Raw genomic sequence first — 11021 nt, forward strand, 5'->3', positions numbered from 1 at the left:
GTTTCTTCGAGACAGGTTTTCCCTGTGTAGTCCTGGCTGTCCTGGAACTCACTTTGTAGACCAGGCTGGCCTTGAACTCAGAAATCCGCCCGCCTCTGCCTCCCAAATCCTGGGATTAAAGGCGTGTGCCACCACCGCCTGGCGACAAAAACCACTCTTTTTAAAGGTGTTTGTTTGTTAAACTTTGCAAACTCTATTGGCCCCTCTCAAAAGTCTTGAGAGCTACTAAAAATTAGTTGCTTTCAGGGCTGGAGAGAGAGCTCAGCAGTTATGAACACTGACTGCTTTTCCAAAGGTCCTGAGTTCAATTTCCAGCAACCACAAGGTGGCTCACAACCTCTGTAATAGGGATCCGATGTCCCCTTCTGGTGTGTGTGAAGACAGTGACAGTGCACTCACATGCATGAAATAAATAAATAATACCTTTGGGGGGGGGGGAGTTGCTTTCAGTTGCTGCACATGCTACACAGAAACGACGGAGTGCTCACCAAGCTCCCGACAGCAGGGCACTGACTCAGCTCTGGACCACACTGATTCACTGCCACACTGAGTAAGAGCCTTGCAGTCACCACCTCCATCTGCTGCAGGTTTGCTCACAGAATTATCTTGGCCACACTGCCTGTTATCCTGTGTTCCAAACCATGAAAAACACCCACACTGCACATAAGTCATTATGAACCTTTTCTATTTTTTCTTCTTCTTCCTCTACCCCCAGCCCTAAAGACAGAGTCTTGCTATGCACCATAGACAAGCTTTGAACTCAAGATCCTGTTGTCTCTGTGTCCTAGTGTTAGGATTAAATTTTCAAGTCTAATTAATTCCCAACACTCTGGTCACTTTGGAGCATCAAGTGAGAACGAACTTAGAGAAACTAGATTAGAAAGGCTCCTGGCTCCACAGAAGTTTCCGTCTGCTTACTATACACACAAAGGTCAACACCTACAGCCTGCCTTGCAGGGACTCTCAGGACAGCTGCCACAAGTCCACAGCTCCGTGAGAAGATGCTTTGCAGTCGTGCCAGGCCTTTCATGAAATTAAGTAAAACAAACAAAAAAATTGATAAAATTATATGTATGTAACTTTGGTAGTTTTTCTCCCAAACTATGTTATTTTATTAAACAATTTTCAGTAACCTATTCACTAAAATAGGTTAATGATGCAATGCTATCTAATAAAGAAAGAAGGGAGCCCAGAAAGGTGGTATAAAAACCCCCCACTCCCCAAACTCCTACCGTTAAAATAATTTTTGGTGTTTCCCTCACAACGGTCAAGTTCCTAAGCAGCCCACTTAGCTGTGTTCAGTCCAGCAAGGCCCACCGATGTTCAGGCATCACAGTGCAAGACTGAACTGGCCACCACAGACTCATGTATTTAATGTATGGTTAGTCGTCAGGGAGTGGCAGAACTTGAGAAGGATGAGGAGGTGTAGCTCTGCTGGAGCACTTGGGGCCTTGGAGGAGGAAATGTGTTACTGGGGTGGGCTTTGAGGTTTCAAAGGCTCAAGCCAGGCCCAGTGTTGCTCGGTTTCTGCTTTCTTTCTGCTACATCTGGATTAGGTTGGATGCTGACCTCTCAGCTCCTCCAGCATCATGTCTCCCTGTAGCCTTGCTTCCCACCATGATGATAATGAACCAAACCTCTGAACTGTAAGCCAGACCCAATTAGAAGCTTTCTTTTATAAGAGTTGCTGTGGTCAAAGTGTCTCTTCACAGCAGTGGAACACTGACCAAGCCTCCCACTTTATCCACTAACTCTCCAAATGAATCCTTAGTTCAGGCAAACCAGTCAACTCAGCAATCTGTAAGCTAACAGCAGACTTCAGAGCTCATAAAACATTAGCTAGCCTTCTCTCTCAGCTTGAGTTTTACAGAATTTAGTTAAGGATTAGTCAGTAACAATACAAAAGTTTAGAATGTCTCATGTACCACTACTCTGTAATATGTATTGGCTCAACACCCAATGCTCAACTGGGTTCCTCTCAGAGTGGCCTATGGTGTATGTCGAGGTAGTGACTTGTATACATGGGCTTTGTTCTGAGTGGTGCTCATAGCTCAGAAGAGCAGAGGGAGCCATGCATTACCAGAAGATCAGCACACACTCTTCACTAGTTAACAAGAAACAAGAATCTCTTTTCTGGGAGCGGGGTGGGTAGGTGGAGGATTTTGAGACCAAGTCTTACTATGTGGCCCAGGTTGGCCCTAAATTCCAGCACTTTTCCTGCCTCATTCTCCCAGGTGCTGAGCCACAGGGCCACATAAACCACCATGGCCAGCAGAACCTCTTAAATCCTAGAAATTAGACAGATCCCCTAAACTGTTCCAAAGAGGATGAGGCAAAATAAAGGAAGAGACAGGTAATCAGCCTGTGTCACTCTCCAAAGGTCACCATGTACCTCAAAGTGGGAAGTCACAGAATCACGTCATGAGCCTGCTCGTGTGCACTGTCTTGAAGACAGGAGGCTTCAGGATGGATGTGAGTACAGTAGGGATAAGTGACCACGAAATGGATAAAGGGGGCAGTGTCTGATTAGGGAAGAGGAAGTGTGTTGGTGTCTAGAGTTCTAATGCCACTCCCTTCTTGGGGCAGGGTGCTTCCTGGAGACAGTGAAGATGCCATCCTCTATGGCCATGTGTAACCCGTGACTAGCTTTTGCAGTTTTTCCTTTTTCACTGTTAGAGGGCTGTACACAGACTGGCCTGCACTGTGCCCCCCCCCCCCGCCTACATTCTTGGATTTTATAGCCACAGTTCTCCTATAAACAGCCTCCATTAACAGTCTGAAAGACTCGGGAGCTTTATTTTTCCACTGAATTGTGACAAGATTGACGCAGAGGTAAACGTGCTTCGGATACCCAAAAGTCATCACATTAGAAGCTCAGGACCACATAGGCATCTACAAAATATAAGGGCCCCTTAAGTAGTTCAAAAACAGCCAGTGGTAATCCTCACATTCAGGAGGCAGAAAAAGGTGGATCACTGAGTTCAAGGCCAGCCTGGTCTACAGAATGAGTTTCAGGACAAGGGCTACATAGAGAAACCCTTGTCTCTAAAACGAGCAAACAAGCAAAACAATAACAACAAAAGAAGTTCAAAGCTGTCAGAGTTGAACAATTAAAGAGCCACTGCCATCACTAGCAGATTCACGAGGACAGTGGACAGCAAGCCCTGTCCAGAGTCCACTCTCACTCAGTCATGATTGGAGAGAGAAAAGTGGTATGTGTGTGTGTGTGTGTGTGTGTGTGTGTGTGTGTGTGTGTCTCGGGTTAGGGCACTAACATAACACATTCTTGCTGTCTCTAAGCTGTCCTGCACTCTTGGGGGTGTTGATTTCATATTAAGAAATATAAAAAGGCCTGAGGTTTCTCTCCCTCACGAGTGCCTTTTGTGTTGTATCAGGCCGGCCCTGGGCCTCTCTTTAACAGCTGGTGAGCTCAGAAGCCCCGTGGACCTCCCTTTTGAGTTTTAGGGTACCATTAAAATAAGCCTCCTAAAAATAAATAAATAAATAAATGAAATCACCAAATCGCAGTGTATTACAGAGTATTTCTTTCTTCAAGAAACAGTTTAGTACTCAAAATATAAACTGTTATCTCCCTCAACTCCTCCTGGTTCAGCTGTCACTTAGGAAAGCTGCTCATGATACTCTGACAAAACAAGACAATGGTTCACATTTCTATGATTTTTAGTTTACACAGACAAATCTGAAGCCAGTGAAACCCAAATGCTCACACACAGAACAGACTTTTACAAAGTGTTTCCACTTAAAGTAACTGTGGTTAGTGGTGTGGGGGGTTGTGTTGTTTGTGTTGTCACATGAAAGGCCTGTTACTGAGTAGATTGCTCTCACAATGTTCAAACTTCAACTGCAGCAGTGGGGAAAGTGGAGCAACACACAAAGGAGATAGCCACACAGAGAAACATCTGGGAGTTAAGAGGACAAAATGTATACTGGGAACCCCAGGAGCTGGGGCCACAGAGCTCAGTCACAGACTGGCTGCTTTTTTTTTTTTTTAAGAGATTTATTTATTATTTTATCTAAGTACACTGTAGCTGTCTTCAGATGCACCAGAAGGTGGTGTCAGATCTCATTACAGATGGTTGTGAGGCACCATGTGGTTGCTGAGATTTGAACTCAGGACCTTTGGAAGAGCAGTTGGTGCTCTTAACCAGAGCTATCTCTCCAGCCCAGACTGGTTGCTTATAATGCTCCAGACACTGTTCAATCTTCCGCAGCTTGTTCTAGACAAGCTCTGTGACCCAATGTCACACCAGACTGAGGTGAACTAACAGAAGGGACACCCTTCCCAGGGCTCTAGAATCACATGCTGCCAGGTGTACCAGGTAGGGTGATACAGTAATAGTTGCCATAGCCACACCAAGAAAGCCCATCCCAAACATCAACTAAACTACATCTGTTCCTCTGACGAGTCCATGCAAAGCCACTGAGCAGAAGCCCGTGTGCAGACTCCCAGCTTGCTGTCAAGCAAGGGGAAGGACAGGCCTCTTGGCCAAAGTTAGCAGTAAGTTTCCTTAATGAATGCTATCAGACCTTCCTAACAGTTAACTCTTTAACAGCATTTTTTGTTTGTTCGTTCGTTATAGTTTTTGAAACAAGTTCTCTCTGTGCAGCCCTGACTGACGTGGAGATAGCTCTGGCCTCAAACTCAAAGATCTGCCTATCCGCCTGCCTCTGCCTCCTGAGTGCTGGGATTAAAGGTGTGCATCAACACCTTTTGTTTTGTTTTGTTTTGTTTTTCGAGACAGGGTTTCTCTGTGTAGCCCTGGCTGTCCTCGAACTCAGAAATCCGCCTGCCTCTGGCAACCTCCACTAAAGATGTGCGCCACCACTGCCCAGCAAACATTCTATTTTTAGCTACTGCTCTTTTTCATCTTGCTCCCAAACACAAGGTTTTTGTCTTATGTAAACCTCTCTGGTCTTAAAACACGAAACCAATCCAACATTAAGGTAAAAGGTGCGCAAACATTTTCTGACCCTGACACCTCATCTGTCAATCATTCTCACCACCCTGCAGAGCCCCTCCCACCCAGTTAAGGACATCAGTAACAGTCCATTCAGTTGAACTTGAGGTCCTCAACCCTTGAGACAGGGGTCTTTCTCCGTTCCCTTGCCTGGCCTTGAACTCCAAGACCCAAGCCATCCTCAGGCCTCATTCTCCTGAGCAGAGCTGGGACTTCTCAACCATATAACTTCCAACAGTAAACAGAGCAGGGTTGCTGGTGGGTGGGGGTGGTGGGGTGGTGGGGGTAACACGTGTAGCTAAGCATGGTGGCTCCTTGGGTATTAAGATAGGAAGACTAAGGTCAGGAGTTCAAGGCCAGTCTGGGAACCAGGTAAGTGAGACTCCACCTTCCTCTCTGGTTCCCTTGCTGTTTCCTGTTGGGAACTGAGCCCAGGACATCGCACAAGGCAGGAAGAAGCACTGTATCCTTGGGGTATTTTTCCAGCCCCAACACCTTGTTTTTGTCTCACAAGAACAAACAAACCAAAAAATCAGGTTGGTAAGCGGTTGAGGGTACAAAGATTTGGAAAGTGTAACCTGGCTATTATCGGACTGCTACAGTATGTTACAACTGCATTAGCATCTCCTCTGAACTATACTTTAGCTAACATTTAATTGTCTAACACACTGAAAAGGTTTGTTTACAATGGCAATGAGGAAGAAGAAAAGTCAACCCTAGCTTTCAGAAGGACTCGTGAATGTGGAAAATAAAAGAATAAACAATGGGATAAAGGAATTACTGAATCTGAGCTGAACATGAATTCAGATTAAAGACACCAAATCAGCCACATGCACGAACAAACTGAAGTAGTCCAAAACAGAGCAAGACAAAGGCAGAGGGATTCAATGAGTGAGGAGTCCAGGAAGCTGAACAGTCACCCCTCTAGCACAGCGGTCCTCAACCTTTAACACAGACCTTAATGTTGTGCTGGGTACCAACCATAAAATTATTTTTTTGTTGCTACTTTATAACTATATTTTTGCTATTGACGTAAGAAATAAGGTAACTGCCAGGCGGTGGTGGCACATGTCCTTAATCCCAGCACTTTGGAGGCAGAGGCAGGAGGATTTCTGGGTTCAAGGCCAGCCTGGTCTACAAAGTGAGTTCCAGGACAGCCAGGGCTACACAGAGAAACCCTGTCTTGAAAAAAACAAACAAAAGAAAAGAAAATAATATAACTATCTGTGTTTTCTGATGGTCTTGGACCACTCCTGAAAGGGTTGCTTGGCATCCCTCCAAAAGGGTCACCACCCACAGGTTAAGAGCTGCTGCTCTGGTACACAGCTGTCTGACCACATTCTGTTTGCTGCTCTCAGCCAGGCTACACACAGCCTCCTGTGATAGAGCCATTCAGGGTTCACATGCCTTTGGACAGCTGGCTGTGACTGCATCAAGCAGCCAGCATCTCTTTTTTCTTTTTGGTTTTTCAAGACAGGGTTTCTCTGTATAGCCCTGGCTGTCCTGGAACTCACTCTGTAGACCAGGCTGGCCTCAAACTCAGAAATTCGCCTGCCTCTGCCTCCTGAGTGCTGGGATTAAAGGCGTGTGCCACTACCGCCCGGCTGCAGCCAGCATCTCTTACAAATAAATGATCAACTGGTAATGTCACTCTACTGCAGAGGCTCCTACCTAACAGACAGGCTGTCCGCCTTGTACCCACCACAAGGGCACCATCGCCTGCCTGCAGGCCAGGCTGGATAAAGGAGCTCACTTCAGATTTGTCTCCATCATTCAAACAACTGAGAGACTTGTTCCCAGGTGATGACACAGGCAAACAGGGAAATCAATCAACGGTCAGTAGCATGGCGGTGCTGTAGGACCAGAGAGCTCGGTGAGCGCGTGTGTCAACAGGCCTCAAGACTTATTTGATGTCCAGACCCATGGTGGAAGGAAAGGAACATTTCTGTGAGCTGCCCTCTGACCTGGACATGTGTGTCACTGCATGCGAGTGTACATACATGGCTCATAACTGTCTGTAACTAAAACTGTCCTGGGGGATCTGCAGCTCTTTCATGGTTCCAAGGGCATCAGCCATGCCATGTGGTATACAGACATACATGCAGGCAAAATATCCATACACAAAAAAATATAAACAAATAAAAAACCAAGGGTAATCACAACTTCAGAGGCCAGAGCGAGCTGTAAATAAGTCCTCCCTTTGCAAGCCCTATAGCTAGAGTGCTATCCCTGACGTGCACATAAAACGGACGAGAACTGACTCGAACCCACACATCACCTTCCAAATAATAATTAGTAAAAGAACATAGACACCTTCAATATAATGAACTCTGTGATGATGAAGTCATGATGTGGTGGAGAACTTCAGAGCTAATCACACACAAAGATGGGAGTCAAATCTCTCCAGGACAGATGCCGTGAGGATGAATTATCTAGTTTAGGTCTGACAACTAGGACAGAGAATTTAAGTGAGAGCAAAGAGAAAGATTACAACAGAGGAAGAGAGCTGGTGAGATGACTCAGTGGTTGAGAGTACTGACTGCTCTTCTAGAGTTCCTGAGTTCAATTCCCAGCAACCACATGGTGGCTCACAACCACCTATAATGGGATCCATGCCCTCTTCTAGTGTGTCTGAAGACAGCAACACTCATATACATAAATCTTAAAAAACAACAACAGGAGCAACAGAACAACAACAACAACAACAGACGCAACAGAAGAGTCCCTGGGCAAGAAGGGACTTAGCACAGTGGCACTAAGTTGCATCCCTGGCCCTGCACAGCCTAGGGTCTGCAATGGTAAATCTGAGTGAGCAGGCAGCAAGTGGAGCCCCCAGGAAACAGAGACACAGGGAATTGGACCACAGCGTGCAGGCTTTAAAGGGCAGAGCGAAGACTCAGTATTTATGATGCCCCTGACTGGCATACGGCCCACAGACCTGAGGGGGCCAAGGGTGTATTAGGAAGGCCAGGTTATTAAGTAAGTATTCATGGCAGCAAGCTAGGCAAGGTGAGAAATCTCAGGGCTGAGACAGCTCAGAGTGAAGAGCACTGGCGACTTGGGTCTTCAGTTCCCAGCACCCACCCATATGGTGGTTTACAACCCTGTGTATACAACCTTCAGTCTAAGGGCATCTGACACTTCTGAACTTGAATGTAGTGGGCACATACATGGCATACATGCATATATGTAGACAAAACACAAACATAAATAAATCCTAAAGTTTTTTAAATGAGAAATTGACTAGGCAGAGGTAATTCTATGTGTTTTAAAGTCTCCACAGCTAACATTAAAAACACATATGCAGTGTTTAAAGAATCTAAATTTGCTTCTCTCCAACAACCCCTACTCACCCATCCCATGATGGGGACAGTGCCCAGGACCCTGACCACAGCAGGCAACTGCTCTGCTGCTGAGGTGGGCCCAGCACTCTCCTTGCTTTACCCCACTGCCCACACACCAACTAACCAATCCTACTTTACTTTCTGTCTGGAAGTATGGCTGTGATCCCGTGTATTTTACTAGGATTGGTTCACAGGAGCTTGGGTACCTGTCAGGGCCCACAGCAATGACCAGAATGTGTCTCCTTCCTTAGCAACCATTCACATGAAGTCTTAGACATGGGTAGCCTGTGTGAACCCTTTCCACCACACTCATACTCCTCCACCTCCTCTATGATTTACTTGATGTGTATGAGGGCTTTGCCTGCACATATGTACGCATGTATGTATGTATGTATGTATGCATGCATGTATAGTCACGGTGCCTAAGGAGGTCATCAGAGCCTCTGGAGCTGGAGTTACAAACAAATATGAGCCTTCATCTGTGTGCTTGGAACCAAACCCAGGAACCCTGCAAAAACAAGGGTTCTTAACCATTAAGCCATCTCTCCAGCCTTTTGACATTTGGCTTTAAAAAAAAAAAAAAAAAAAAAAGCTGGGCAGTGGTGGCGCACGCCTTTGATCCCAGCACTTGGGAGGCAGAGACAGGTGGATTTCTGAGTTCAAAGCCAGCCTGGTCTAGAAAGTGAGTTCCGGGATAGCCAGGGCTATACAGAGGAACCCTGTTTCGAAAAACCAATATATATATCTTTAAAATATATCTCTGAATGTTCCACTTTAACTAGTATGCCCTAATTCATGTTGTGTCTTCTCACATATTTGTTCTGTTTCCCAAAAAAACGGACACCCAAGGTTTGCAAGACCATGAGCACATACCATTTTCATGAGGAAAACAGGCATGAAAATTCAGATTGTGACAACCCTGCTTCTGAGTGTCTCCGGAGGAACTGTAGACAAACATAAGTTCTGCTAGGCAGGTTAAATTACACCTCCTTTTACTGTTGAAGTGGAGGCAATCCTGCTAATTACCACATTTAGGGCCTCCTGCAGGCAGCTGCAGGCCCAGAAGGCTTGGAAGGAACAAAGTTCCTGACAGGCTGGGCAGGGACACCAGAGAACACCACACTGTACTTGGTTGGCATGTCCCAGCTACAAGAAGCCTCTCTGCTCTCTAGTCTATAGTTCTCTGTAAGCACCTACACACTGGGAAGGGTAGAAAATCATCACTTTGGGTGCAGAGAAATGTCACAACCCACAGAGAAGACAAGTATTTGAAACACTAATAACAGGAGGTGTTAATGCAAATAGTGGTGTTTCAGACCCTCAATTCAGGGTCACAAGAACAACAGCCTGATCTCACAGCTACCTCAGAGGGAACTGTGTGTGCCATTCCACGGCTGGGTGGGCTGTGCTGCTCAACAGAACAGCCACAAGGCCTTAGAAGCAAAGGGTGACCAGCACCAGTAACTCACGCTTGACTGAAATGACAAGTAGTCTCCCAAGTGATAAGGGTCAGACAGAGTATGATCAGCTAAGACGTGACCATTGTGTCCAGCTGCTTAGAACAGAACCACACTCAGCCTTTGTAATCCTTCCTCCACACAGAAAAGGGTTTTGTGTCATGAATGTCTATTTTTAGAGGCCTTAGTTCAGTTTTCATCATTAAGCTTATAGCCTACAGCACTAGGAGGGAAAAGAGTTGATCTGGCTTGTAAAATTGTAAGATTTCCCCCCCTTATATTCTCAAACTGTTACAGTTTTCAGGTATGGAGTGAGTAGAATGCACGGGGATGTTAACCCTGAAGCAACTGTCTGCTAACCTAGGTCTAGTTCTGGAAGCTTCCAGCCTCTGTACAATCTACTCTAGGCCCAGAATGTTTCAGCCTCCCAGGCTTGTGTAACTCACTCTTCCTAGCTCTTTCTGAACTCTGCGTGGCTGATTCTACTCAGCTGTTCTGGCTCAAACTCCTCTCCAAGATGACTGATTCAATCTGGTGTCTGTCTGTCCCTCCTGAACTGCTCTGCTTGGCTCCTTCTGTCTTCACGTGTGTTTAGCTGCTTCTCTCTTCAATCTGTCTCTGTAAAACTCTCTCGGTAAAACTGCCTCTTCCTTCTCTCTCTCTCCGATGCTCTTGCTTAAGCGGCCTCCTCTTCCTCTCTCTTCTCATGAGAGTTGGGCACATGGTATTCTGTCAAATCTTTCTCTAACCTGTCACTTTGCCACTCAATTAAGACATCACTTTCAAACATGGGTGCTTCCCTCTACAAAACTAACTTAACCTTCATTGTTTGGGATTAAAGTCGTGTATTAAAGGACTGGAGAGATGGCTCAACTCTTCCAGAGGTCAATTTCCAGCAAGCACATGGTAGCTCACCACCATTTGTAATGGGATCCAATGTCCTCTTCTGCTGTGTCTGAAGACAGCTACAGTGTACTCACATATAAATAAAATAAATCTAGAAAAGAAAAGGAAAGAAAAGAAAAGAAGGAAAGAGAGAAAGAGAGAGAAAGAAAGAAAAAGTATGTGCTACTGGCTGAGCCACACTATAACTAGAAACAGTTCAGCGAGATCAAATATTCTGCAACATAGTGAGGTTGAAGCAAGAGGATCACCACCACAAGTTCAAGGCCAATGGGAGCTACCTAAAGACACTATCTCAATTCTTACACACACACACACACACACACGCACACGCACAC

General features: G+C 45.7%; 1 protein-coding gene across 2 annotated transcripts in view; it reads right to left on the reverse strand.

Moving 5' to 3' along the window:
• Positions 1-11021, reverse strand: part of Grb2 (growth factor receptor bound protein 2) — a 68789-nt gene that overhangs the window by 18660 nt on the left and 39108 nt on the right. The window lies entirely within an intron of this gene.

Source organism: Mus pahari, chromosome 14 (genome assembly GCF_900095145.1).
Source record: "Mus pahari chromosome 14, PAHARI_EIJ_v1.1, whole genome shotgun sequence".
NCBI lineage: Eukaryota > Metazoa > Chordata > Mammalia > Rodentia > Muridae > Mus > Mus pahari.